The following is a 23398-nucleotide window of genomic DNA, read 5'->3' as shown; positions in this document are numbered from 1 at the left end:
GCACTCGCCTAGCATGTGTGAGGCCCTGGGTTCGATCCTCAGCACCACATAAAATACATATATAAAATAAAGATGTTGGGTCCAAATCATCTAAAAAATAAATACTTTAAAAAGAGAGAGAGAAATTGTAGGTCCTCTGGAGAGAGTTTAAGGTGGAAAGTGAGAAATTGTTTTAAAGATGTGGTGTTAGGGTGAAAGAGGTTGTGAAGGAAGGTAAGCATCTGTTGAGGGTCAGGTGGGGAAGAGTCCATCAAGGCTGTTGGAGGGCAGTGGCCCTCGCCTTAGAGTCTGCCTTGTTGTTTTCGGAGAGTGTGACAAAGGAGGTGTCTGTCTGATGGGATTTACAATGTGAGATTCCAATGGCAGTGGGAAGCTTTGAGGCCTGGAGGAGATCGGAGATAAAGGGGGCATTAGTTGCCGCAGTCTGGCTGGGCACAATCAGGAGCCACTTGTCAAAAGAAACTAACTTTATTTTTAGAACCACACACGCCAAACAAAACAGCCTCTCAGGAAAAACCCTCAGAGCCTCAACTGCCACCACCTGCTTTCCACAAGCCTCTCTCTCCCACACAAGCTTCTCTCCACCTCCCACAATCCTCCTGCTCTTGAGGCCCATTGGCTGGGTCACGTGGGTGGAGCCAAAAAAGTCCCCCAATGAGCAGCTCCGTGGTCTGAAAGGGCAGGGAAACAGTCCAATGAGCATCACCGCAGAGGAGCCAATCAGCTAGATGTTGCTGGGGCCGCTGTGAGCCAATCATCAGCCGGCAGCTGGAAGTTTGCTGGGGCTCCTACTCCTGCTGTATCAACGTTCACAAGTTGTTCGTCACCCCCCGGTTATTTAGCAGCAGCCGGACTGCGGCAATTAGTAATTGAAGTTCCCCTGGTGGTGAGGAATCCACGCTCCTTCCAAATAGCCGAGTGGGAGAGAAGTATGTGGAAAGCATATTTGGAGTCAGTGTAGACGTTGAGGGAGGCTCCCTTTGCCAAAGTGAAGGCTCTGATGAGGGCAACCAGTTCAGCTTGCTGATTGGATGTGCTATTGGGGAGGTTAGAGAGACATACCCTGCCCCACGGATTCCCTCCTGGAGGAAGGAGAAGCCATCTGTGAAGCATGTGCATGTTGCCTGGAGCAGGGGCTTTCCTGTGTGTGGGAGGGGTGTGGAAGAAGCACCCCCAGAGTTTCAGTGCATGCAACGGGTAAGGGGAGAAGAGGTGGAAGGGTCCTGAGGAGCGGGGAGGAGAGTAGCAGGGTTTAAAGGTGAGTGGAAAGTAAGACTAGGACCTTTCACCAGGGAAACCCGTAGAGATCAAAGGCCGCAGTGGGTAAGGAATGTGAGCCCTGGTAGGTGAGGAGTTTCTTTAGGTGATGGACAGCCAAGATGGTGAGTGGGACCCCAGAGGTGAGCTTCTTATACTTGTTAATGAGTAGAAAGGCTGCGGCCAACATTCATAGGCAAGGGACCCATCCCCAAAGGGTCAAGACCCTTCAAAAGATAAACCACAGGGGCAGAGGTTGGCCCCAGCATGTGTCTGATGAGGACCCCTGGAGCAAATCCCTGCTTTTCAGGCACCTAAAGGTGAAATGGCATTTGAGATCAGGGAGAGGAGGGCCTGCTGGAGCCTGGTGAGGGGATCTGTAACAGAGGCAATAGGGGTTTAGAGAGTGGGCCCCTGGCCTCAGAGAGAGGCTTAGCCAATATAGAGTAGTTAGGAATCCAAGCTCTGATGCCTCAGGAGTGGAAGCCGTTTATTGCAGGACAGGAGCAGTATTTATACATTCCACACAGCTTATCTAATTAGCATAAACTAGATACATCAGTCAACCAATAAGGAATCTCCACACTTAATGTCTGGCTGGCGTTACTTCTCAAACCACTCCCTCTGGCATTTTGCCAGGCACCGTCCAGACTTGTTTACGAACTCTAACATTCCCCTGGCAAAATGCCAGGTGTTATTTTGACTTGTTTACAGACTCTAACACTCTGAGGAATCCTGCCACTAGAAAGGAGCTTTGGATCACTGAACCCATATGGTTGCACAGTTCATATCCTTAGGAGCCTTTATCACTTATTTTTTTTCATTCTTTCTGATATACTCAGGAAAATTTGGGTTGATTTCCCCACTGTCTGATTTTAAAAATTATTTTTACTTTGTATAATTATTCTTGAAAAGGGCAAAAAAAAAAAAAAAAAGAACAAGAATTTTTTTTTTGTTTGTTTTCTGAAATGTAACATAAAAAAAAAAAAAGACTATTTAAGGGAAGTGGTGAGAAAAAAAATCCAGCCTGAGAGCAGGCTTAAGTAGCTCAGGTGGGGCACCTCAGATGCAAGATCCTCAGGTCCCTCGTGCAATGCTGGGTTTTGCAGTTGTCTCCTCTTTTCATACCCATTGGCTTTCACATTGCTACTTGGTGCAAACTAAGCTACACTCTTAGGTCCACAGAGCCTTTTGTACAGGGGGCTGCATACATTTACCACGATCATGAACAAGACCTTCTTATATCCTCTCCTCCATACACTTGGTGCCTCTACAGCTTCCAGTGGTTCCTTGAGGGAAAACAAGAAAAACACTGCCTTATTGGTGTGAACGTGGATGTTGAAGACATTGACAAAGTAAGGCGGTGTGGCTCAGAGACAGAGCCTTTGCTTAGCAGACGGTAGGTCCTGGATTCCAACTCAAGCACTGCTGAATAATTTATAAATAAAACAAAAAAAAAAAAAAAAGAGAAGCCAAGGTCTAAGTATTTTTAATTCTCTGCCTAACTCTCTTTGTTTCTGCCTTCACTTAGATTCTGATAGGAACAGTCTTTGCTGCCAGCATCTTGAATTTTCTAAGAAACTTTGCTTATTTTTCAAATCTTTAGTTGTTTGCAGCTTCAGGAATAGTCTCAGGGTCTGATCAGTCATTTTACTGGGCAGCAAAACAAGAGATAATATCTTAAGTAAAACTGAACGTCAGTAATATTTATTAAGGTTACGTGTGACATATATGCGCGCGCGCACACACACACGCATATACTGTAGTCAAGTAAAATATATTGTTAATTAATATTATTTCGTGATTAACGTGAATGGGTGCAGGGTTCCCGCGGCAGGGCTTGAGCTGGGTGCTGCGTAGCCCGGCAGCGAGATGGGCCCTGGCCACCCACCTCAAGGCCGAGTCGGGGTGGGGGACGCTGCTCCAGGAGCCCCACGTGTCTGAGCCAGGAAGGAGGCGACGCCCTTGAAGTTGAAGGCGCAGCAAACGAGCTCCTTCCGCGGAGGCTATGGGGGACCCAGGGCTCCACAAACCCCGTGGGAACGAGCGCAGGACGCCGGCTGCTGAGCCCTGTCGCTTCCGCTCATGTGGTTTTTTTAAGAATCCCAAGCTGAGCACTTGCAGCCCCAGGAAAGAGCTCTCCAAGACTGGAGAGACACCAGTCCGAGCCCGGGGAGACCTTCTGCGTCTCCTAGCGTCCACCCTCGTGCTTGGGCCGTTGTCGGTGTCAGGATGGATACAGATATCACTTTGGTTGTGTTGACTGTTCAGTCAGCTCGTTGGTTGAAAGTCACTGGGCGTCCGAAAGCAGCAGAGCTCGAGAATCAGAAAGAGCTGATACAAGCCCGGAAATATGGAAAATGGAAATATGGAAGGGGATTTCCTTCCTTCTTGTCTACACCGAGGCCGGACCAGGAGCGACCCGCGCTCGCGCCTGCTCGGCTCCCCGCGGTGCCCTGCAGGAGGGGTGCGAGGGACACCCAGCGAGCGGCGGCGGGGATCCCGCAGGTCAGGCTCCACGCTCACGGCGCCCCTTTGCGGCGGGTCAGCGACCAGTCGTCAGACCCAGGCTTGCAGTTTGCCACCAGCGCACCGACGCGCCTCGGCCGAGCCCGGCCGCCTCCGCCGACGACAGCAAACACTGAACAGCTGCCTCCCGGGAGACCGGGACTCGGCTTCCGTCCGACCGACTCCGAGGTTTCCAGATTGAATCTTGGGACGAGAAAGCCTATGGATATGGCTTCAAAAGGTCTCTTTTGGAAAGGCTGAGAAAGGAAATATTTTTATTTTCAGAAACATTAAAACGTTAAGGAATTGAGATGCCACTTTCTCCAAAACCCCGTCTCCCCCGTCCGGCCGGTTAGCTCAGTTGGTTAGAGCGTGGTGCTAATAACGCCAAGGTCGCGGGTTCGATCCCCGTACGGGCCAAGACGTTTTGTTCTTCACCGGCTTAGACCTCTCCAAGTTTGAGCTTTCCAACGAGGACTCTTTAAAAAAAGAAGGGGTGAGGGGAGGCACCCAGATTACAGCTTTAGGTAAATTCCACTTATGGAGGACATTGGGAAAGTCGGAGGAATTGAAAATCGAAACTTCAGAGCCACTGTGACGCGGCAGAGGCAGGAAGGGTGTTCCTGAGCCCTCGGTGCCGGGTCTTCCCAGGTTCCAACAGTCTTGAGCCCTCAGGTGAGCGAGGGGAAGGAGCCGCGGAGCAAAAGAACGGCGAGCGGCGCATCCACGTCGGGGTCTCGCTCACCAGGAGCCACGCTGTCTTTTCCTCCGCGGCTCCTGCGCCTTTCCTCCAGGGCCCTTCCTCAGCCTGCCCTCAGCCTGCCTCCGTTCTAGAGACCGGAAGAGACGCAACAAGTCTCGAGTTGGACGGACAGCAAAACGGGACGACGAGCCAGCCAGGAGTCGAACCTGGAATCTTCTGATCCGTAGTCAGACGCGTTATCCATTGCGCCACTGGCCCGCGGCGGGACGACCTCGCAGTTACGAGCCCCTCGGGTCCTCCGCGGCTCTTCGGTGCCGGAGGAAACGGTTCTCCGCGGACGCCTCCGAGACACGGCGAAGCAGGACCCGGAACGGTGCGAGAAAAGCATGTTGTCTTGGGTTTTTCTGGCATAATGTACACTCACGTAAAAATGTCTGTTGAAGACATGACCGGTAGCGAACGATCCGCGTTATTTTTAAATGACGTGTTGCAGTCTTTTCTTCCTGTTTAAAAACACACAGTGCGATCCCTCACCGTGGGCAGCTCTCTGTGAAACGAACGGCGTTGCAGCTCAGTGGGCAGCTGCAGGCAGCGGACATGTGTTTTGAAAAATACCTAGGAATACAACTTAATAGAAGTATCATACATCTTTAAGAATTACATCTGACATAAAAACTCAACTCAGGAACGCATTTACTAAAGTATAAAATCGACTTAAAATTTGCTAAAGCAAAAATGGCTAAAAATGTAGGTAGGCCTGTTAAGGAGACGAGTTTCTCACGGGTTTGAAAAGGAAGAAGCCAAACGCAGGGTGTTGCCTCGGTTACCGAGGGGCACAAACGTAGGCTGCTGCCGGGAGGTGAGAATTGAACCGTCCTACAAGAGGAAAGCCACCACTCACAGAGGCAATCTGTGAGAAAACGCAACCGCTGTGAGCAGGATTTGAACCTGCGCGGGGATACCCCATTGGATTTCGAGTCCAACGCCTTAACCACTCGGCCATCACAGCCCCTGACATTGTGGGGTGTACACATTACACTGAAGACCACCATAAACCATTTGCCATGTAGCATGAACGGGATCAGACAACATCCACGGGAAGGCCAGTTCCACGCACCTTAGGCCACAGCAACCACCACCACCACCAACAACAACACACATATTGAAAAAAAACAGCAGACCGACTTTCTACAACATTTGCGATCTATTCTGTTGGCCTGCGGTGTGTCAGTCACTGTAGAAATAATGATTGCAAAACAAGCAAGAATCCTTCTATAATAGAACCCATTATCTAGTGGTAAATAGATCCACCGTCGACGCCGGGAACTGCTAGAGTACCAGATAAATGTAGTAATCTCTGCACAGTAGGGTCCCTAGCGGCTAAGCGGCTTCTGCTTCTGGCTGGTGGCAGCTCTGCGGCTCCCTGCTCCATCTCCACCAGTCTTTCCCACATTCGCTCTTTACTCCTGAGCCATAGTCGGCTGAGACTCACACTTTTAGGCATCTCTTATTGGCACTTCTTGCCTCTCTCCCTCCCTAAGGTTTCCACCCCAGTTTCCACCTCCATTTCTGTATTTGTCACCTTTTGTCATTTGTGTAGTTCTCTCTCCCTTTCAAGCAAGAGCTCCTGGGATATGCACCAGTGTCTTAATCTTCACTTGTCTTTACTTTCTGACTTGCTAGGCATGGAAAACTTATTTGGTGCACAGTGCAGCTTTGTTACTTGCACATGTATCTGTTGCTTGAACAAATATCCACAGACTCAATCATTTTTTCCCTGTTCCACCCTCCTACCAAGGTCCTCTCTTCTCCCTCACCTGGCGCATGCCAGAGTCACTGCCTAGCCTCACTCTCGACCCCCCTGCCTCTGCATCTGTACTTCTCTGACCAGCTGATTGTGGCCAGAGAAAGCACACAATTGGCTGAGTGGTCTTACTAATTCAGGACAGTGTCTCTCAAATAGTCTTCGGGGCTGATACATCACTGTATCCTAAGACACTAGATCATCCCACCCCACTCCTGCTGTGAGTGCCTATTTATGACCTTCCCTAATCTCAAAGCCCAACCCCTCCTCTCTCATCTTCATGTTCAATTGATGACTTTGCTCCCTGTTTCATTGAGAAAATTAAAGCAATCAAAAGTGGCTTCTACGAACATCTACCATTACCCCATCCCTGCCTCATCCTCTGTAGAGATGCTGTGTCCTGTGCTCTTGTGGAGGGGACCAGTAACTTGCAAATGCTAATACTGTTTCCCAGTCACAGCAGCAGCTTTTAGTCCTTCTTCTTCTTGTGACACGTTCTTTACCTGACTTTAGGGTAAAATTCCCATTGTCTTCCACTTAGTGATGTACATTAAACCTTCTTCAACAGCTTTTCATGATTTGAGGGCTCATTGCATGTTGTGGTGAATAATATTCCACTGTATCCATTTGCGTACTGAAGGACAGCTGTTGGTGATTATAAAGCTGCTATAAACATGTGTGTACAGGCATTTGTGCAGCTGTGTTTTTAGCTCCTTTGGTTAGAGGCCAAGGAGTGTGATTGCTGGATTGTATGGTAAATGTATGTTTAGTTTTGTAAGAAATCGTCCAACTGTCTTCCAAAGTGGCTCTGACATTCTGCATCCCCCCAAGCAATGAATGAGTTCCTGTTGCTCCACATCCTTGTCAGGGGTTGGTGTCATTGTTCTAGTTTTGGTGGTCCTGACAGGTAAGTAGTGGTATCTCATTGTTTTATCTTGCATTTCCTTGATGATGTATGATATTCACATGCTAATTCGCATTTTGTATATCACTTTAATGAGATGTCTGTTAAGATTTTTGACCCATTTTTAGTTGGTTTGTCTGTGTTTTTATTTTTGTGTTTTTAAGGTTCTTTGTATAGTTTGAGCCACAGTCTTTTGTTTGAGATGCCTTGCTTATCTTCTATGGCTTGTCTTCTCTTGATGTTGTTTTTAGTACAGCAGAAATTTTTAAAGTTAAGGAGCTTACCAATTATGTATTTCTCCACAAGTCATGCCATCAAGGTTTTTTCCTGTAATCTTCTAGGAGTTCTGTAGTTTTGCCTTTGACATTTAAGTTCATGATCTATTTGAGTTGTTTTTGTGAGTGGTGTAAGGTTAGTGTTTGGATTCATTTATTTTTTGCATGTGGATGTCCAGGTTTTCCAGCACCATTTGTAGAAAAGACAAATGGTCTTTGCTCCATTGTGTTGCCTTTGTTCCTTTGCCAAAGACCAGCTCACTGCATGTGCAGGTGTGTTTCAGGGCTTCCTCTTCTGCTGCACTCAGTTGTGTCCCCCATTCCTTCTCTTTCCTCACCTATTTCTTGTCCGTCTCCTTTTCTCCTTTACCAGGCCCCTGCTGTGTCACCCTCCCCAGGACAGCTGTGTCTTATTTTAATATGTGTGTGATCAGCTCCTTACCTACGCCAGGCCTTGTCTTCAATATCATCTCAGTGGTGAATTACACCCCAACATTACATTAAAAAATAAGAAACTCCTCCCATTCCAGGATTTTCCCTCCTCATTCTTTATTTTTTCTCCACACCACTTATAATCATCTTTTAAACACACTATATAAGTTATCTCTTTTGAGTATTGTCTGTCTTCCCTATGAGAATGCAAACTCTAGGAGGGCGGGGGTTGTGTTTAATGCTAGATTTCTGGAACCCAAAAGTGTCTGGCAGATGGATGACACTACTTCTCCCTACCATGTCAAAATCATCTTTAAATGGTTGCTTAGCCTCACTCTCTAACTACCAGTGTCTTTTTATAGACCCTTTCTTCTCTCAGAAAACTGCAATAAAGAGGAACACTTTAGTCTGACACACATGGGTATAAGTATTGGTTCCAATTTCTACAATTGTGTGACCATGGGCAAGATATTTAACTTATTTAGCCTTTCCTCAGCTTCTGCATCTGTAAAACAGGTTAATGACTGTAAACAACAATTGTACTAACTACTTAGACTTGTTAGTTTATTTATGAAAGATCTTAAATAATTGATTTAATAGCTAGTAATAAAGGATAATTATTAGTATAGTTCTGGTGACTTCTTTCCCATTATTAGTTTCAACAGCATGGTATGTAAACTTCAGAGATATGGGTTTGGGGAATTCGAAAGTACATCCATGTCCAACCGGATACTAAAGAAGACTAAGTGCTGTGGAGCCAGGAATACCATCTGAATTACATCTCACATACTAGCGCCACATGTTGGTGAGGTCAGTTACCCTTCAAGCCTCCAGGTCTCAACTTAAAATTAGGAAAATAATTTTTTTTTTCCCAGAGAGTCATGGTAAGGGCTGTTTTATATTCAGCCCGAATCCAGTAAGTGTCTAGTATGTTGTAAGCACTGAGAATTCATTGATGAACAAGAACAGACACGAAAGAAACAGAAAAGAAAAAGAAAAAGAAAAAGAAAAAAAAAAAGGAACAGACACTGCCCCTGCCCCTCATGTGACTTACATTCCAGGGAGATGGACAGGAATCTGGTAATCGCACTGATACATGTAGGCTGTGCAAGAGAAGGAAGCCCGTGGTGCCACCAGGAATCTGGGACTTTCACTAGGGAGTTTAAGGAAGTAAGTTCTCAGTAAGTAACGAAGCTGAGATCTAACCATGAGTACGAGACGAGTAGGCAAAGGCAAGGGCCGTGCTTTTCACCTGGAAGAGGCTCCAATGCCAAGTTCCCTAGCGACAGGGAGACCTCTTAGAGCGACCCCTGCCACCAGCTGGGAGCACAGCCTGCAGAACTGGCCGTGGGCCGACTACAGGCCGAGAAGCGCTCAGCAGCCGGGCACGGAGCCGCTTCACGCGCGCACACACACGAGTATTGCAGAACACAACGTCCATAAAATGTGCAGTATTTTCACGCTCTTAGTGTCATTTTCTGCCTTCTTCTCTCTCACGTCAAAATACCCGGGATCTGAGGTCCGTTGTGACTTAAACTCCAAGGAATGAGGCCAAGGATGAGGCCAAGGTCCGGCGGCGGGGCGCCTTGGGCTCAACCGCGAGACCAGGCCGGTGCTCAGCGCGGCTCTCGGGACTGGAGAGGGACGCCCCCACCCCCTGCGCGCAGCGTCCGCTCACCCCGGGGGACGCTGTCCTTCGCGTGGCTGCGGCTGCCCCTTGAGGCCAGTTCCTTTCGGACAGCTCTTCCGCTGGACTTCCTCGGCCCACCGCGGCGTACACAGCAAAAGGATGACCACCGCTGTTTCCGCCCGGTTTCGAACCGGGGACCTTTCGCGTGTTAGGCGAACGTGATAACCACTACACTACGGAAACGAGCTGCTCGGGGAGCCTTTCTGAAGGTAAATGAGAATTCTTTGCTGCCCTGGCTTGGTCCAGAAACTGTTTTCCTTGCAGAAAAATCTCTGCTCACAGCGCTGCTGCCCCCTCTGGTTTTCGACTTGGTGAAAGGAAAGGTATCATTCGCCAGGGACCGGTATTTAGCAGCAGAGACCCATTCGCCAAATGAACCACTCTCAACTTCATGGTGTTCACGGCAGACCCCTGCGGTGGTTGCAGGCAGCTTGGAGAGGGGATTTCGCCCCTCGGAACCGAGTGGAGTGGCCATGATCTTTGGGAGCAATTCAAATATTGAAGCTCCGAACAGAAAGAAATTAGACTGGGGATGTGTGAACGGAAAGAAATGGGAATGCATAGGGTGGATAGGGGAAGAAGGGATGGTCTTCTAAAGAGGGGAAGGTATAAGTTAACCTGAAAATGATGAGAGAAATTGGAGAGGTTAGGGATAAACCTCTCCATCTACTGAAGAGCTTTTGTTTTTATCAAGGTGTAACTGACATACATTAAAAAGCACAGGTCTGTGAAAAAATGTGACATCCCACTGAAGATTCAACTCTGTAAACACCAAGATTAACATAAAGAAATCTATAATTATTCAAAGCCACATTGAAATGGCTTAAGTCAAAGATGAAGACATCTTAAAAACAGCTGGAGAGAAAAGATTACATTTTAGGTTAAAAAATTTAAATTGAACAATAAATATTAATTTATTGAACTAATAGTTGAATAAATATTAATTTATATTTAATAATATAAATTTGATGATTTATATTACAGAAGGCAGAAGGAACAAAGAACAGGTAAGTCAAATAGAAAACAAACAATACAATGATGGATTTAAATCCAATCATATAAATAATTGCATCAAATGTAAATGGGATAAGGCATTAAAAATGTTGTCAGACTAGGTAGTGAAATACTAAAAAAGTAAAGAGGCAATGCAAGCTGAAAATAAGAACACAAATAGGTTAAAAGCAGTGATGGGTTGTAAAATCACCAATCATGAAAAACTGATGTAGATATATCAATATCAGACAGTAGACTGAACAGCCAAAGGCCAGAGATAAAGAGGGATAGTACATAATGACAAAATGATCAGTTCATCAGGAAGAAATATTGATTTTTATATCAAGCCAATTGAGAGACTAAAACAACAAAATAGAAAATAGCAACCCACAATCATGGTTGGCGAGTTTAAAGACACCTCTGACTAATTGGTGAGCAATGGGAAGAAAAGAGGAAGTTGGCTGTGATAGATACCCAGGAAACTCTACCTAATCAGCGTCTAGAGCGTCATAACCAACACGACAGAATGCACACTATTGTCAAGTGCACAGGGAAAATCACCAAAATAGAGCCATAGAGAAAGACTGGACAAAAATTAAAGGATTAAAATTGTTTTAAAAATCTGATTTGTAACAACAACAGAGTTAAAGTAGAAATCAGAAGCAAAAAAGATAATTAAAAAAATCCCAGATATTAGGATACATTAAAAACTACATTACTAAGTAACCCCCATTTTAAAGTAAAAGTACCATTATTGCCAGAAAGTATTTTGCACTGAAAGAGTGAAAACGCCACACAAAACTAGAGTAGCACTGAGAAGCGAAACAGGTTTAAATGTGGAGGTGGCCGAGAGAAGGAGTTGACCCCTAGGAAGATGTTTTGTATGGTGAGTTAGCATCTTAGCTGTGTTGAGAGCGGATTTAGACCACCAAAGCTGAAGACAGAGGAAGAACAAAGTGGGTTATTTCAGATGGAGATGAAGAAGATAAACGGGGGCTCAAATAGGGACAAGGGAGAAGACTCCCCCAGAAAGTTGCAGCAGGACTTTGTGGAGGGAAGGAGGGGAGGTCAAGCGTAAGCAGGGTTTCTCACAAGATTGCTGAAGAGTTTAGTGCTGTGCTAGTGCGACCCAGGTGGAGATGGACCTTATACACTTGAGATTTGAGGGAGATTTCACTTGGGGATTATTTGAACTGCTCAGCAGACAAGATCCATACAGTGAAAGAAATTCTGAGAGACACGGGAAGTGTCCGTGTTGGGGAACATCCAGGTGCTTGGGTTTTTTCCTTGTGTGAAGGCCATGGTTAAGCTGCGTGGGGGCAAGGGCCCTTCCCCATCTCCTCTAGGCACGCCCCAGTCCATCCTCCAATCACCTCATCTGGAGCTGACAAGTTTCCGGTGATATTCAAATCAAATCGCTAAAGGGTATCCACACCAGCGCCCAAAGTCAACTTTTAGATTCAGCCAAGAGCCGTGAGAAGATTCGTTGGAATGAAGTGGAATTTCCAAAAGCACAAGGCAGCGAAAGGCCCCGCTGGGATTTGAACCCAGGATCTCCTGTTTACTAGACAGGCGCTTTAACCAGCTAAGCCACGGAGCCAGCCCCGAGGCCCTCCCTTCGTTATGCAGTATTTGAATATGATTTCAGACTTTTGTAAATGATGTCACTTCTAGAAATTAATTCGTCAGATCATTCGAAAACAAAAAGGGGTAAATACTGCCGTCAAAATCCAAAGAGAACTTGAGTTTCTAAAGGGAGGATATGGAGAAGAGATTGAAACGACTACCTCCCTGGGGAGGAGTCATGCTCCTGCATGGACACTGGACCACCCTCACCTCTGTTGGCCAGGCAGGGGCCTTGGCTGAACCCCAAAGGGAAAACGAATGGGCGGCTTAAGCATCCCTGTGTTTCAGCTGGCCTGCGCTCTTCTTCAATGTGGAGAAGCAGGGCTCTCCTCAAAGCTTCGCATCTGACACAGGGATGCTTCAAGGACTGAGGGTGTGAGGTGACCTGTCAGCGCTCTGTCTGACCCCACCCGCCGAGCTCCAGGCACCGGGCGCCCAGCCTCTGGCGGTGTGCCGCCCCCCCCCCCCCCACACACACACACACACTGCGGAAGGAGGAGCCGCCTGCGGAAGGCCGGCGGCGAGCTAGGCCGCGCGCAGGGAATCCTCAAAGGTCAAAGGCAGGGCTCTCCCGTACCTATGCAAAAGAAGGAGCCAAAGAAGCAGGTGGGGGCTGCGGCTTCTGAAGACCTGGCTCTGCGCCACCGCACTGTTGGGGAGTAGTTTGTAATTCAGGAGGAAAAAACCGTGTAGACCGTGGCCGGTTAGCTCAGTTGGTTAGAGCGTGGTGCTAATAACGCCAAGGTCGCGGGTTCGATCCCCGTACGGGCCAGGGCTAGAGTTCCGTTTTGTGATTCTCGCTCTGGCAAACAGTGAATGGCTGCAGCTCCATCCCAACAGAGACCAGAACGACCAGCCCAATCTTAGACACTAGTTTTACTACGTACATGAACGAGATAACATTTTTTTTTAAACAAATATCTCTCTAACGTCATTTGCATAAACAAAACATTAATTTAACTCAAGCACAAAGTTAAAAGATTGAAAAATTTTCTTTCCATCTTTATTCTCTCTCAGTCCATTTCTCACCACCCCTACCAGAGGTAATCTCTTCTCTTAATTTCTCATACTATATCTTTCCTGGCTTTCTTTATACTATACATGTAAATATTTACATTGATTCTTATTCTGTACTGCTTTACGTAAGTGAGGGCCTCGTTTACTCGTCAGTGTGAAGCCAGATTTAAAGATAGGTAGTTAGTGTAGTTAGGTAAATCGGGTCTAATATCGAGTAAAATCGAAAATGAAGGCCACGTTGAAAATGGAGCTGGGGAAAGCAAAGCAGCACTAGGGGAAATTGAAATGTTAATGTTCCCAAGGCCCAGAGCCCATTCTAAAGAAATGTTAATGAAGCAGCTCCCAGCAAATAGGGAGGTGCTAATCAAAAGCCGCCCCAGGCCCTTCCTGCCCAGATTACTCCTCTGGCCCATCTGCCCCTCACCTTTTGGGCCTCCCCACCTACATTCGATCACTGCAAGAAAACAGAACAAAGGACAGAAATGCGGGAAAGCTGAAAGAAGACCTTAGCTATAAAAGAGGGAAGACCTCCCCCGCTCCATGGATTCCACCTCTTGGGTCCCCTTCTTCCTGGGAGGGCGGGGAGAAGTCTTTTCTGATGTCCTAAATAAAGCTTCTCCTTTCCACTGTAAACTTGCCTCAGGGCACTTCAGCATTGGGGCAGTAAGGACTCCTCACTGGGTAAACAGCGGTAACAAGTGTATCTGTCTTGTCAATGAGCAACTCCTGTTACTCAGGCTCCAAGTATAAAAACATGGGTCCTCTTTTTCTTCACATATTTTACAGGTAGTACTCAATTATCCAAAATGTCTCCTAAGTTCAATAGACTCATTCTCCCGGCACAACAGCCACTTCCCAATTCTCAAATTCCAGGAGGTTACTCTCTATGCTGCCTTAGGACCCTCTGGGCCCTGTCCCAGAATGAGGTTTTTGATCACACTGCAGGGAGTATCACTGGAATGACAGGTGTGTGGCCTATCTGGTGTCCCTGAGTCCTCCTGTGTCTGCACTGAGCTGCTTGCCCATCCTCCTCACCCATGATGGTGCTTCACAGTGCAGCTGGACTAGTCAACTAGCTCTTGGAGTGAGACCTAAGTGTTCCTGATGAATTTCCCAATGGCCTCCTTCTAAAAGTGCTGTGACAACCCTGGAAGTTTGGTTCTGTAGCAAAGGATGCCTAGCTTTTGGCATTTCTAGTGTTGATATTTTCAGAAACTCTTTACATTTATTGAACACTGGCTCCATCTTTCTGTGATGGACTTGTCTATTCAGATGTTTGCAGATAGTGACTATAAGGTGAGACTCAGGCAGTGGGGGGAGAGTCCCACCCTCATGGACCCTACAGACTAGTGGAAAGAGACAAAAGGTAATGCTCTTGGCAGAAAAGAACTGTGAAGAAGAATAAAGCAGAGAAACTCCTTAGGAGCACTCCGTCCTCTGGGGTGGACAGAGGAGGTCCTAGTGAGGCAGGACAGGAGTTAAGATACCACCTCTTCCTTGGCTTTGTGTTTTTGGAGGACTGAATCTCATTTGCCCAAGGGAGAGAAAACCTGGTAGAAGGTATGGCTCATTATGCTGTCCAACCTTTCCACAGGCTGAGGGCCAAAAATCTCTCCCATACTTTTTATTTCTTGGAGGGCTTGGAGCCTAACCCCGAGCCCTGTGCATGCTAGGGAAGTGCTCTACCACTGAGCCACACCCCAGCCCACCCCATATTTCCTCCTGCCCACTGGAGCCTAGAATCACGCACCTGCTAATTAACTGTGTAACTCTGGCATTCTTCAGTCATCTCTGGATGAGCAGTTTCTTCCTAGTCTTAAGAAGAAAAAGGAGGCAAAGAAGGATGTCTTTTGTTGGGTGCTCTGCCATCAAGAGGAGATGAGATCTGAATGGTGGTCCCAGAGGGTTTTCCCACTCTATGATGTTATGTCCTGCTTTATGCTGTCACTAGTGGTTCCAACAACAAGGAGGTTGGATAAACTGCCCATTATCAGTGGGCACTGCTTCTCTGGCAGCCCTCACTATTGGAACTGGCTCTTCCTGGCTTTGGCTCCCCACTGTTCCTTCCTCTTCCCTGAAGACCCTTAGCCTGAGGCTTTTGTTGAGACTTCACTGCCCGGTTCCCTTTCACCTTCAGACTGTTCAGATAATTATTCTTATTCCTTGAAATTTCAATGCCTGGATCACCCCCACTCTGCATGCTATGCATCATTGTTGCCAAAAGCTCGGTCCCCATCCCTGATGCCAATTCAATGAGCAGAGGATTTTGAAAAAAGGAAAAGGAGGTTTTATTGCTTTGCTAGCAAAGGAGAAACACAGGAGACTCCTGACCCAGAGGCTGTGATCATGCCTGGCAGGGGGAGCAGAGAACATTTAATGAGATGATTCCAAAGCTACATTTCAGCTGTGCCCTGTCAGGGGCTGTAATTCACTTGTAGCCTTGAGAGCGAGCCATTTCTTAGGTCCTCTGGTACCATCTCAAAGTCTGAATCACTTCATTTCTGTGGTGCATGGGCTCAAGGACAGTTAACTTGGCCTAGGATGGGAAGAAGGGTGATCTTGTTTCCCCCATGGTTACGGAGGGGGAGAGGGAAAAGAGAAGGGGGAAAGTTATGTCAGTTTTAAAATAAGACTCAGTGACAGAGCAGCAAGGGCTATCTTCAGAGCATGAAGGGGATCGTGTTACATCAAGACTCTCCCTGAGTTTAGTCTCCCAGAAGATGATCTTTCACAGGTCTTTTGCTTTCCGATTCCCTGATCTCCCATCCAGTGATCATGTTTTTCACACTTTCTTTGCAACCCCCTCCTGTGTCCAAAAGTTTGAACAATGTTTTCCATCTTCAACTTCAGCTGAAAGTAATAAATACGTCCCACATTTTGACTCTGTGTATGTGCATCTCTGGGTGCACGTGTTTTTTATAACAAACCGTTTTGCAACCCACATTTTGCTCCTATCTCTAGGCCATGGGGCCTGGTTCTCTCAGATGCCCACTCACTTCAGTCTTCAACTTTCTCAGCCTTGCTCAAATGGCACACCACCGGAGTTCTTTCTTGACCGTCCTGGTAGGCTGAGCCTCCCTGTCCTGCCCCGGTGTGCTCCGTGGCTCCAGATTGGTTGTTCACCATCCACTTCCTAAGAGTGGAAGCGTCTGTGAGAGTGAAGACTCCTTTGAGCTCCCTACTACCGAATTCCTGGCTCAGTGGGCAAAGCTGGCTCACAACATAAGCAGGGTCGGGACCTATTTGCAGAATGCTGTCTGTTAGGGAGGTCGCCAGGCCTGAGCCTCCTGGGAAAGACCGCGGCGGTGGAGAGGGGAGCCACTGTGCGCGGCGGGTGGGGGCTAAGTGGAAACGAGAACAGAGCGGAGAAGGGTGAAGGCGAGCACGCAGCCTGCGCAGAGCAGGACGTGACCGCAAGAAGACCAAACCGGAGCCAGGAGCAGTGGGGACGTGAGCGGGACGAGGTGCAGTGTCGCAGTCCAGCTGCAGCAAAATAACTGGGGGGGTGACGAACGACTTGTGCAGATTGATACAGCAGGAGTGGGAGCCGTTTATTGCAGGACAGGAGCAGTATTTATACATTCCACACAGCTTATCTAATTAGCATAAACTAGATACAGCAGTCAACCAATCAGGAATCTCCACACTTAATGGCTCGCTTTTGTTACTTCTCAAACCACTCCCTCTGGCATTTTGCCAGGCACCATCCAGGCTTGTTTACAAACTCTAACATTCCCCTGGCAAAATGCCAGGTGTTATTTTGACTTGTTTACAGACTCTAACAGTGCAGCAGTGGGGATGTCAGCGGGACGAGGTGCAGCACTGGGAACGTGAGCGGGACGAGGTGCAGCACTGGGGACGTGAGCGGGACAAGGTGCAGCACTGGGGACGTGAGCGGGAGGAGGTGCAGCACTGGGGACGTGAGCGGGACAACGTGAGCGGGACGAGGTGCAGCACTGGGGACGTGAGCGGGACAAGGTGCAGCGCGCGGCGCGCGGGACCGGTTCTCAGTGGAAGAAGCGGCGTTTTGCACGGCGAGGCCCTGGGGTCACTCCAGCCCCAATACGTCACAAGCCCCGTCTCTGTCACCCATGGAGTTCTGAGGGAACAGCAGAGGACCGATAGGGTCGCTGCTGTTGTCGATCTCGTTTTTCCCTCATTCTGTCAAAGACACTTCTTTTTTCATTCCTAACACTGTTGATTATGAAAGGGGCAATTTCTTTAGATTTGAATAAAAACGGGCAAAAGGACCAGCCTCCTCAAGTCCCCGCTCGCCCTCTCGCAGAGGCTCGGACACGAGGGTGCAAAGCGGAAACCACCTACCGAGAGTGGGGTTCGAACCCACGCGGGCAGCTGCCCATTGGATCTTAAGTCCAACGCCTTAACCACTCGGCCATCCCGGTGCCGCAGGCGGGCCCCGCTTCTTTTCATACTGCTTACCCCTGTCGCACGCACACCGCTCTCTACCCCGACTGCGTTCGGTCTGACCTCTCGTTCCATCGCTTCTTCCTGGAGAAATCTGCTTTTGATTCCAAAGGAAAAACCAGCGGCGGCGGCGCGGGGTCCCGACCCGCGCGGAGCAGCCCTGCCACCTCACCGCGCCGCGCCCAGCGCGCCCCGGCTTCTTCGCAGACTCTTTGAACGCTGGGCTGGAGCCGCCTGGGCAGGTGCCGGGAGGGTGCGGAGCCCCCCCACGGGCCAGCCCACCTGATTCCAAATCGAGCTCGTCCTGCCGTAAAGGCGCAGACCCTGGCGGACACAGTGACTCGGAAGTGTCCACCCGAGCAGCTGGGCCCGGTGTGGCTGCGGGCGGCTAGGGCGGCGCAGAACTCAAGCTGCTCTCGGAAAAGCTGGCACCGGCAGCAGTCAGGCCTCGCCCGGGGAACAAGGGGGGACCAAGCGATTCCAGGACCCTCCTGCAAGGACCCTGGCCAAAGAGACCCAGGGTGGCCCCACGACCTTCATTTCACCGAGCACCGGGAGAAGGAAGGGCTCTCAGTCGCCGGAGGCGCTCGGTAAAAGCACGCTCAGTTCAGGGGCCACAAACTGCCACCAGGAATTTCAGCTCCCAGGTGCCGTCCCACCTGGGAGGAGCCGTGCCCAGCCGAGACCCTGAGGCAGGGTGAGAACCTCACGGTTCCGAGACCGTGCAGGCCGGCGGTGCATATTCTGCTCCTTGTTATTCAGGCGGTGGGACACCTGAAGCACCCAGCGTGGGAGTCAGTGAAGGATCCTCCCCAGGCCTCAGCGGCTGGCGAATCACAAGCCCAACCCTCTCCTGGATGCTCGTTCTCTGCACCAGGTCAAGCCACGCCCGAGGAACGCCCTGCTGTTCTCTGGCTGCCTGGCCAGATGAAGTTTCCTTTCGCAGAAGAGCAGGTGCGACCTGAGAGTTTCTGCCTCTACCAAGAACTGAAGGAAATTTAGGTCTTACTGCTGGAGCAAGAAGAGGCTTGGGGAATGGTGATGGAAGTGTCTGACAGAAGGTTCTATAGACAGCACATTAGGACAAGAATTCCTCATGTTCAGAGACCCAAAGGTTTCAGGGGAGTCTATAGTGTGCACTGCCTAGTAGAATCGATCACCTGTATCGTTTTTAAATATACATTTATCTAGAGAATTGGCATATTACATGTGAAAGTAAAAATAAAGCTATTAGAAGTATATGAAGGAGTGATCCTCTGTGTCAGGGAGCAGCCAGCGAGCAGAAAACTTTTAATAAATGTCAGGGGCTGGGGGTGTTGCTCAATAGCAGAAGCTTGCTTCACATGTGTGAGGCCCTGGGTTCCATCCCCAGCACCACAAAACAAACAAACAAACAAAAAACCAAACTTAAAAGTAAACAATAACCCCCCATAGATGTATTGAAATCAAGAATAGTAAAATAAAGCACACATAGAAATATAAATAGATGTGGTAATAGTAGAATATATTTGAATTATCTAAAAAATAGTGAGGTGCCATATGGCAAGAAGCCATGCAAATGTGCAATACCAGGACAGCAAGATCAAAAGGACACTGTCAAAGGATAGTACAGGCAATTAGAGAAGAGAAATATATAAAGACTGTACAAAATCTTTGGTAATCACAGAAATAAGAAACAAAAAGAGATATCACTTTACTACCATTACTTTGTAAAAATGTAAAAGCTGAATAAAATCAGTTTCTGCAGGACTAATGATATCAGAGTCCTCATGTCCTGTTGTAGGAGTTTAAATTGATGAAACCATTCTGGGTACATCTAATGAAAATTAAGAGTGTTCACGTTATATGGTGGAGCTAATCTCCTAAGTTTAACTCTCATTCCACTCTCAAATTACAGGAAGTATGCATGTGAGGAAGTTAATCAGAGCACCATTTGTGGTCTTTTAAAAATGGAGGAAAAAAACCATCCCCGATTTCCACTATTTGACAGTGGGTAGGTAAATTGTTGTAAATACATACCTTAGAATATTAAGCAATGTCAAAGGTGACTGTAGAGGTCCATACAGCAACATGGATGAAACTTAAAATCATATGACTATTAGCAAAGAACACTGAAGCCAAGGTGTGGGTTTCTGCTTCTGCCTGTGAAGGATCACTGCTATGGGAGTTGTTGTTTAAGGGGGAAAGACCATGGACTTAAAAATATGTGAAATAACTGATTTTAGACATTCTCCTACTCTCACTGTAGGACTGTAACTCCCCCACCTCAGTGATATAAAAAGGAAATAAATGAGTATCTTATCAATGTTTTATCTTATTGACTAGGGATTACAGGTCTCAGCACAGTGAGGAGAAATTCACCAGAGCTAGGTAGTATTACTAAATCAAGGACATAAATGTAGGATTCCAAGGAGGGCCAAAGCAGTTAGAATTGGTGAGACAGAATATCAGAGAGGAGAAATCTGCAAAGAAAGAGCTTCAGAGTTCTGCAGTGGTATCTTTCAACTTTGGTGGAATACTGATTTGTGCATGAAGCCAGGAAAAGAAGGACCGGAATTCTGTAAGTTAATCAATTCATGCCAATCACCAAGGTGGGAATAGTCTGTGTTCTCACCAACTATAGTGAGGTTGGGTCGTCAGCCAGTCTCACAAAGGGATAACCTTGCTTTTGGAGCTACATTAGCCCAGTTAGCTTTGAATCCACCCTGAAAAAAATTTTGGAACAAGCCACAGATGGATTGAATAGCCCGGCCCCCGCCCCCCATAAAGTTATTTAAACCTGTAAGAGAAAGATCCTTGTAATGAAGTTGTAGAAAGTTTAGAAATATGAGTGTTGGCAGTATCATGGAATTTAGAATCCAATGAACTGAGCAATCTAGCTAAGGAAATTTCCAGAAGAATTGTGAAGGTGTTTCCCAGTGTTGCCAGATAAGTGATGCCAGGTAAGTTAAAGGAAGCACTGGTTAATATTAATGAACCACAACTTTCTGGGTTAAAACAAACAAACAAACAATTATCTCTAGCCGCTCTGAAGAGAAAATTATGTTAAAATTAGGAAACGACTTTCAAGCAAAAATCAAATCCAGAGCACTAGCAGAATATGCGGACTGAAAATAAAGCTAAGTCTGAGATTATGAATCCTTTGTTAAGATCCCAGAGTGATTTAGGTGGCATCTAAATAGAAACACTCATCCTTAGGGCTCCCAAAGGCACAGTTCACCGATCCTGTCGGCGGAGCAACAGACCTGCAGATCTCAGGGTGTGGTTCCACAGCATCTTCACAGGAAGCCCAGGGTAGAGGAGGGCTCGTTTTCATAAGGGTTTTGAGTGTGGCTTTTGTTTAAAAGGAGGTGGGAAAGCTTTCTTTTGAAGAAGTCAGATTGTAAATATTTTAGGCTTCGGGGGCCATCGGGTCTCTGTTGCAGCTTCCCACGTCTATTGCTGCAGGAAAGCAGCCACAGACACTCCAGTGGGGCTGAGCCCACGGCTGTGTCCCAATCAGACTTCACAGAAACAGAAAGCCGGATTTTTGCGGGGCGGGGGATAGTTTGCCAATCCCTTGTTAAAGTGTAAACTCCAATCACTTTGACAGAATCGCGAGAAACTTGTAAGAGCACCTGCCTAGCCTGCGGGAGACCCCAGCCATCGCTCGCACCCACCCCGCTGCTCCCCGGCCCCCCACGGTCCCGGGTCTGAACGCGGACAGGCTGGTCCAAGGGATGGAGGGCAGCACACAGCAGAGAGAGGACCTCGGACACTCGTCTTCCCCAGAACACCGCGGGGAGAAGTAGCTAAGAAAAGCGCCCGGCTGCAAGTAGGAGGCCTTTCTTTTTAGAGGATGGTCAAGGCGTTGGGAACCCGGCTCCGGGTCCGGGGTCACCCGCAGGGCGCGGCCGGGCGAGCCAGGACCCTAGCGTCCTCCGCCGCGGGCGAGAGCGGCTGCGCGCCGGCAGCTGGTCAGCTGCGAGGCTTTGGCAGGGCCGTGTGTAGGGGTCACTCGCCTCCTCCGCCTGGACGCGGGGGACGTTCCCGTAAGACTCAGCCGAAATCGAAACGAATCCGACTCGGGGGGGACGCGGCACTGTGCGGGTGGGAGAGGTGGAACCGTGAGGGGCCGACGGGGGGGACCGACGTGCACCACCTGCAGAGCTGTCCCCGCCTCGCGCAGATGAAGACGTGAAACGAGGGCTCACGGAAGGTCCACTCACCGCGAGGCGGCCGGCCCTGCCCAGCTGCTCACCTGGCGCCTCCAGGTGGACGGAGCTCTTCTCTGGCTCCTACCCGAGGGTGGCGTCTGTCCAAGGAAACTTCTGCCGTGAAACCCCGACCCGCCGAGGTGTGCAGTTCCCTAAAGGAGTGCGGGGGCCCGGGCGCGGGCCCTGTGGCTTAGCTGGTTAAAGCGCCTGTCTAGTAAACAGGAGATCCTGGGTTCGAATCCCAGCGGGGCCTTCTCCCTCGGCCAGGGCGCCGCGGTGCCGGGACGTTTTTGATGCAGGGAAAGGACACCGGGGTCCTCTACCCAGGAGACGCGGCCAAGGAGCCGGACCCCGACCCCTACCTACCAAGGTGGGGTGATGGTGGGTGAGAGGAAAGGGCCCGCTGACATCCATCGTGGGCGCCGTGCAGGGTGACCGTGCCCCTGGTTAGACGTTTCTCAAGACCGTAAACTAGCGACAACAGGAAATGGAGTCAGTGCCTGCCCTGCGGGAGAGCGGAGGCCTGCGGGAGAGGCCTCTGCGGGTCCCGGTGACTGGGGGGTCTGCAGATAGAGCAGGGTCCCTCTTAGACGGGGGGCACGGACTTCTCCCGGGAGAAGGGGCCAGGGGTGAAGGCGTCCGCCTTTCTGTAGTCCGGCCTCCCTCCTTCCTGCCACGGGTGGAGGCCCGGAGACGCCCCGAGGTGTCCACAGGTGAGAGGGCGGACGGCTGGAGAGGCCCAGGTGCGTGATGGATGGGGAAGGAACCGCGGCGACAGCTGGGTGACAGCTGTGTGACCCCCTCCGGGAGGGCCGTCCCCGGGACAGGTGGAGCCCGGGCCGCTGTCCAGGCGAGGGCAGAGCAAGGGCTCTCCAGGGGCGGCCTCCAGCTCCCCAGGACCCCCCGAGCGAGCCGTGCGCACCGACGCTCCTCATCGGGCTTCGACGGCAGCCGGTGCGGGACTGCGACTCCCGGTCCGAAGACTGCACTGTAAAGGAGACCTTCTTCTGGTGGCCACGCAGGTGACAACCCACGACCAAACGGGGTGTCATGTGTAAAAGGTTCTTACAGTCGGACTGTCGCGGTTCCTAGTCGGCAACTCGGGAGGCCGAGCACTGCGAGCCCTGAGGCAGCCTCTGCGATCCAGCGAGGCCCTGAGTGGTGAGCGCCCGGGTTCGCCCCGTCACCCTGAAGACGGCTCCCGCCAACCGGCGTGAGAAGGAAAACGCACACCGCAAGACTCACGAGGAAAAAGACCAGCTGTCCCCGCCCGGTCTCGAACCGGGGACCTTTCGCGTGTGAGGCGAACGTGATAACCACTACACTACGGGAACGCCTCCCAGGCCGGCAGGCCCTGGGCGAGCCGCCGAGATTCCTACTCACCGGGGCCGGTCCGCGGGGCCTCTCAGGTGGCCCCTTTAGACGGGAGGGCTCGTCGGGGCTTCTCGGGCGTCCCCTCTCGGCGGGCCGTTGGCGGGGGCGGGCCCAGGCCGGCCATCTCCCTGCACTGGGCTAGGCCGCCCCGCCCGCCTGGGCCTGTCTGATGAGCTTCTCCGGGGCGCAGAGCT

General features: G+C 49.5%; 9 non-coding genes across 9 annotated transcripts; 3 read left to right on the top strand and 6 right to left on the bottom strand.

Moving 5' to 3' along the window:
* The first annotated feature begins 4111 nt into the window (after positions 1-4111).
* Trnai-aau (transfer RNA isoleucine (anticodon AAU)) lies at positions 4112-4185 on the top strand. The gene has a single exon. It is a non-coding gene; the product is annotated as a tRNA-Ile (tRNA).
* Positions 4186-4653: 468 nt separating this feature from the next.
* Trnar-acg (transfer RNA arginine (anticodon ACG)) lies at positions 4654-4726 on the bottom strand. Its single transcript has one exon. It is a non-coding gene; the product is annotated as a tRNA-Arg (tRNA).
* Positions 4727-5395: 669 nt separating this feature from the next.
* Trnas-cga (transfer RNA serine (anticodon CGA)) lies at positions 5396-5477 on the bottom strand. Its single transcript has one exon. It is a non-coding gene; the product is annotated as a tRNA-Ser (tRNA).
* Positions 5478-9683: 4206 nt separating this feature from the next.
* On the bottom strand, positions 9684-9756 carry Trnav-aac (transfer RNA valine (anticodon AAC)). The gene has a single exon. It is a non-coding gene; the product is annotated as a tRNA-Val (tRNA).
* A 2336-nt stretch (positions 9757-12092) lies between these two features.
* Positions 12093-12166, bottom strand: Trnat-agu (transfer RNA threonine (anticodon AGU)). The gene has a single exon. It is a non-coding gene; the product is annotated as a tRNA-Thr (tRNA).
* Positions 12167-12890: 724 nt separating this feature from the next.
* On the top strand, positions 12891-12964 carry Trnai-aau (transfer RNA isoleucine (anticodon AAU)). The gene has a single exon. It is a non-coding gene; the product is annotated as a tRNA-Ile (tRNA).
* Positions 12965-17529: 4565 nt separating this feature from the next.
* Positions 17530-17612, bottom strand: Trnal-uaa (transfer RNA leucine (anticodon UAA)). Its single transcript has one exon. It is a non-coding gene; the product is annotated as a tRNA-Leu (tRNA).
* Positions 17613-22009: 4397 nt separating this feature from the next.
* On the top strand, positions 22010-22083 carry Trnat-agu (transfer RNA threonine (anticodon AGU)). The gene has a single exon. It is a non-coding gene; the product is annotated as a tRNA-Thr (tRNA).
* Positions 22084-23091: 1008 nt separating this feature from the next.
* Positions 23092-23164, bottom strand: Trnav-cac (transfer RNA valine (anticodon CAC)). The gene has a single exon. It is a non-coding gene; the product is annotated as a tRNA-Val (tRNA).
* Positions 23165-23398: the final 234 nt, after the last annotated feature.

The sequence above is a fragment of the Marmota monax genome, unplaced genomic scaffold, assembly GCF_021218885.2.
Source record: "Marmota monax isolate L192 unplaced genomic scaffold, Marmota_monax_Labrador192_F-V1.1 WCK01_AAM20220418_F8-fsc00141, whole genome shotgun sequence".
Taxonomy (NCBI): domain Eukaryota; kingdom Metazoa; phylum Chordata; class Mammalia; order Rodentia; family Sciuridae; genus Marmota; species Marmota monax.
This window is presented reverse-complemented; position numbering and strand designations above follow the sequence as displayed.